At 49.4% G+C, this 5418-nt stretch overlaps 1 pseudogene; it reads right to left on the reverse strand.

The window, feature by feature from the left end:
• Positions 1-271: 271 nt before the first annotated feature.
• Positions 272-451, reverse strand: LOC119446911 (U2 spliceosomal RNA; annotated as a pseudogene).
• Positions 452-5418: the final 4967 nt, after the last annotated feature.

Genomic DNA, 5418 nt, shown 5'->3' on the forward strand with positions numbered 1-5418 from the left:
TCGACACTGCAGCTCGCGCTTGCACATGCCTTGCACTACTAGAGTGCTCCGCGTTTGACCTACGTGACTAGGCTTGCCGCTAAGATACAATAAGCACCATAGCAACGCATATATGTATTTGATGTTGATATTTCAAGTAACCAATCTTTTAATACAGAAGGACAAATCATTACTAATAACGCAAACCCGACTCTTATCTTATCTCTGTCGCGTCCTTTTACAGCGAAGCTGTATATGGCTAGTTTTCAGCGGAGCGATGTCCACAGAACAAAAACCGTGGGCCGGTACCGAAGACAGTGAAATACCGGGACGACCCGCGGCGATGGTGCACCAGACGTTAAGTACTACGCCAACTTGCAAAAATAAGTTTAATAGCGTCGGTCCAAATACAACCACTATCATATATTAAGCTGAAAAGAACAGATACTACACTTTCACCAGCGTCAGCCATGTCTACGTTCACACCATACACCAGTATGTCATCTCGCGTATTCAGAATAGTGCCTACCAATCTGAGTGTCTTCTGTCTCCTGACGTCATGTTCTACGTCTGTTCTTTTCTTCAGTTCTGCTCTGACTGTGAAATGAGTAGGCCGCGTGTTCTGCGGTCTGAAGAAGAACAGCGTATCTACCTAGAACGCCGGCGTGAACAGAAAAGGGAATGGGCGCGGTGGAAGGAGACCACCGACGACGAGCGGGCCAGCGTAGGCGTGCAGCCCGTCAGGAGCACGACGAGAAATAAATGCGAACCGTCTATGTGTCTCCGATCCCGCAAACTTGGAACGTTTAAGCGAAGCAACGATCAATCACCACATATACAGCTTCGCTGGTCATCCACCTTCAAAGAGTGGAATGGCACTGATTATTTTTTTTGTACCAACATTCATAAAATCCTACTATAACTACTGTAAGAAACTATTGCTCGCTCCTAACTTGAATAAGGCTTTGTCTTTTGCGACTCTAAAGACTGATTTGCAGTAACACTCGAATCAGTTCAGAAGCTTTCCATGCGCTTCATTGTTCGTAACAATACTCATCATGCCTTGCGAGTGTCTCTTTCATGAAAAATACGTTGAACGCTGGCAATTTTTATATTCCGTACCATATCTCTTACAACAGCAAGGGTCTACAATGCACCCTGTAGACACTTCCGGCTCATAGGTTCTCATCTGCAGATTTTCCTTAAAAGGTTCGGTACCACATTTTTCGACCCACCAGTGGTTCGCTTCTATGTGCTTAGCACGAGGTATGACGGGAGCCACGTTCCTGCTGCCATCGTATCCAACAGCGCTTCTTTGCCTTCAGGCATGCTTTAATTATTAATCTTGTGCAAGAACTATTTACGTAAACTAGCACCTTTTATGTCGCACCACCAAGCCAAGAACAAGTCTACACTGACGCAGCTTTCGACCCACGCACCAGTGACGGAGTAGTCGCCTACCACGTAGTAGGTTCTTGTGCGACACATTCTACCTTCATAACTGTTGATGCCGACGACCTAGTGGACCTTGAACTCCGTTCGATAGACTGGGCAATAGACCAGGTCTCAAGCAGCACGCAGGCAAAACACACCGATATATACACTGACTCCCAATATGCGCTGCATGCTTGCAAGTCTCGCCACACAGCCTCATCAGAAGTACTCCTAGTCAAGCAGGCGACTACAGGCGTGCGGAGGCCCGCGGGGTCACTGCAACACTTCATTAGAGCCCTGGTCACCAGAGCATCGAGGGAAATGAGAGAGGCTATGAGGTGGCGTGGGCCCTTCTTTCCAACCGCGTCGTCTCCCGATATCCTCCAGAAACCCTAAGCACCAGAACAAGCACCACGACAAAAGGACCACCGTATGACTCAGGCAGAGCTATTGAGAGCAGCAGCCAACCGACGCAAGAGGGAACTCCGTGCGAGTGTCCCGCCAGACCCAAGCCCACTTCCTGCGGGTCTTCCCGGGTCGGGGCAGGTGCTGCTGCATAGGCTCCGTTCCGGCTTCGTCCTCACACCGGACGTGCTGGAGCGGTGCCGACAGTACCAGCCACGCCGGGAGAGACGTCCCTTTTCCCTTCTCATGACTCCCTTCCGTCGCAGGAACCTGTCCCATCGGCAGCCTCTGAGGACCAAGAAGCACCCCAGGAGCCGCACAGGTGCCCTGACTGTGGCGTGGCCTAGAGCACTGCACGGGCTCGGGCTTACCCGAAAGCCCGGGCCGGGCCGGGCCAGGTAGAGCAGTTTTTTCACGGGCTCGGGCCGGGCTCGGGCACGGCGTGTGCTTTTTGACCCGGGCCCGGGCCGGGCTCGGGTTTTTTGACGCGGGCCCGGGCCGGGCTCGGGCTTTCTGCGAGTTATTCTCGGGCTTCTCAACTCTGAAAAACATGTATTTTTCGGTCTCGGGCTGGGTTCGGGCCGGTTTCGAGCCGGGCTCGGGTCGGGCTCGGGCTTAAGGTAAAGGGGTGGCGGGCCGGGCCGGGCGGGTAACGTAGATTATTTCCGGGCCCGGGCCGGGCCCGGGTCTCGCCATAAAAGTTTTGATCGGGCTCGGGCGGGCCGCCCAATGTAAAAACGGGCCCGGGCCGGGCGCGGGACGCGAAAATCGGCCCGTGCAGTGCTCTAGCGTGGCCACGCGACCATCCGTAGCCCATTTGTTTTGGGAGTGCCAGTGCTACCCTAAGCAGCGGGACCCCCACCTGAGGGCGGTGCGAGTGTCGTCCTACGAGAAGTTGATTAGGCCAGCAAATGGATCAGCGGATTCCGACAGGGCCATTCTAGACTCGCTCTTGTGTTTCGCTAAGGATGCGCAGCTTCAAGAGGGCTCTGAATAATCTTACCCCTCTCCCCTTTCTATTCCACATAATAGGCCTTCGAACGATCATTCAATAAATACATTTTATCACCATCATGTCAATTCACTCCTGCCTGTAACACCTAAATGGCCAGGAAGTTATGAAAATCTAATGCAGTTATTGGTGATGTCGGTAAGTACGGTTAAAAGAAACTAATTTCATTGTGTCTTATCCCGTCCAATTGTCGTTAGTTCTATAAGTTGTGACGAAAGCTTGACAGCTGTGCACAAGTTACAGCGATATATTACACAAAAAGTACGAATCGATATATTATGAATTCTGGAACGTGTGATGTGTGTGCTGGCTCTTGAATTGAACTGCGGCTGACTGATATGCGGTTTGGTGCTGGCATGTTTTTTTTTTCTACTTCCCTCCAGAACGTTACTTGCTCTACTTTGTCGAGACTGCTCAAAAGCGTGGTAAAAACATGCTGCGCTCCTACCACTGCTTTAAAAAAATTTGAAACACTGCACTGTGCAGTCTGTCTTTAATGTACTGCTCATTGGCCTGGCTGATGAGTTCGGATATAGGAAATCAGCGCAAGGAATTTCTAAAGGAAAGTAAAACATCACTGCTTTCTCCGCTCATGCCGACGCCAATGTTTCTAGTCCTATGAGTGGCTATTGTTAAAGGCGATTATGTACATTTCCATTTTGTCGCATGCATTACTCTACGTACAATGTCATTCCTTGCTCATCGAAGACGTTACAGCTAAAAAAATCTGGTACAATCCCATAATTTGCGTTTCTTAGGCATATTAAAAAACACTTTAGCGAAGGGAAGTATATTTACCTAAGAGCCAGCCGTAGGCAATGAGACTTACGTGGCTGAATTCGTCGTATCCCTTGAAATTGCCGCAGACGTACCTATAAAAGTCTTTGCATGGGTTAGCGCTGTAGTCTAGTTTGGACCGCAGCCACTGTGCCGCGTAGCGGCAGAGAAACGCGGAGCACACTTCGCTGTGTGACGTTGGTTGGGCAGGGACAATACGTGCGGGTGCGGGTGATGTGTTCACCGGAGCAGGGGAGGACCATGGTTCATGCTCTTCATGTAGGTGCTTTATGTCCGGCGTGGTTTTTGTCTTAACGTGGAACGTGGCCAATGTGTCCACCTAGTGGTCAGGGCAGAGAAGAAATTGGTACAATTAACAGTCCTTGCCTAATTTGTTAATCATGTCGGTCACTTTTTTACACAATAGAGCTGATATGCACTGATGAATAGTTGACCAACAATAAATGACCTGTCCTCTAGACATCTCCCAGAAAAGAAACATTAAACTTCACGAACTTCATGTGGTCGAAATATGTTGAAGGGAGCCAATGTCCAGTTGAACACAATGAGTGTTGGTCGCTTACATCATCAGCACTATGGGTTTTGTTTTTAATATTCAAGATGCTATGTATTGCCTTTTTCATGAAATATGGATATGCGATATTGGTGCGCCATGATATCATTTATGTAGTTCTATTTCTAGCCAACTATAAATCTCTTGCGCAAGCAGAATGTTGAAAGGCACATTCCCTTGTCCAGTTCATAGAGATCCCTGTTTTTCTAGCGTTTCCAAAAAGCGTTTTCTTGAACATAGAATAGAGAAAACATATGAAATATCGAACAATAAGTAGACTGAATTGAACACGTGTACGCGCAGGAAAAAGATCTAACCGATACAAATGGGGTTCAGCAAATTGATCACGCAGTGTAATGTGCTACACGGAGTTACGGGCCGGGGTTGGCTGAACCTTCAACAACGTCTGCTTGGATCAGGTTGACCATCGGAAAGGGTCCGGCAGGGAAGACGACGCAACGTAAAAAGAAATAGCACTAGTTTAATACATGGTTACGGGTTACGGGGTGCTTAAAAAAACATACAAGAAACGTTCAGCGTACATGCACCTGCACGCTAGGGCAAATCAAAAGTGTTTTCCACGTGGCTGCTTGATCGTTTTCTTATACCTTCCACCATCCGGGTACTCTCCCCCTCTCCTGCCCCACTGAAAGACAGGGCAGACCAGACGAGCTAGTGAGGGTAGGGGACAGCAGTGAAGGTTGGTGGTCGCAACGGGGTGAATGTCTCCATGGGGGTGAGCTGATCGCTAGGCGCCACGCAAGGTTTCGCACATTCCTCCGACCCATGTGATGGACACGTTTGTTCATGTTGACGAGCGAGATCGTTAGGCAGGCCGTTTCCCATGCGTTTGCACGTCTTCTGGGCATGGCCGCTCAAAGTGAATCGTAACAACGGGGTGGGGCATGGAAGCGAATGACTAAAAGGAGCTCAAGAGCGCGCGTGCTACGAAGCATTCCGTTCAAAGACATGACACGGAAAATAAAAATTGGAATGCAGGTCAGCCGCATTGTGTCTCGATCTCAAGGCTTGTCCGTCCCCTACGACGAAGCCTGTCGTGTCTTCCGAAAAGGCCCTCGTCTTTACAGCGCGATCATCAATGATTCCAATAGGGCGACAAAAGACGGCAAGTGTTTGTTGCCCTGTTCGGCAAGTGCTTGGCAAGTGTTTGTCAGCCTGTTCGGCTAAATGGTTGCACAGAATGGTTCACAGTATGTTTGGATCGGATTCAGAGAAT

Source organism: Dermacentor silvarum, chromosome 3 (assembly GCF_013339745.2).
Source record: "Dermacentor silvarum isolate Dsil-2018 chromosome 3, BIME_Dsil_1.4, whole genome shotgun sequence".
Taxonomy (NCBI): Eukaryota; Metazoa; Arthropoda; class Arachnida; order Ixodida; family Ixodidae; genus Dermacentor; species Dermacentor silvarum.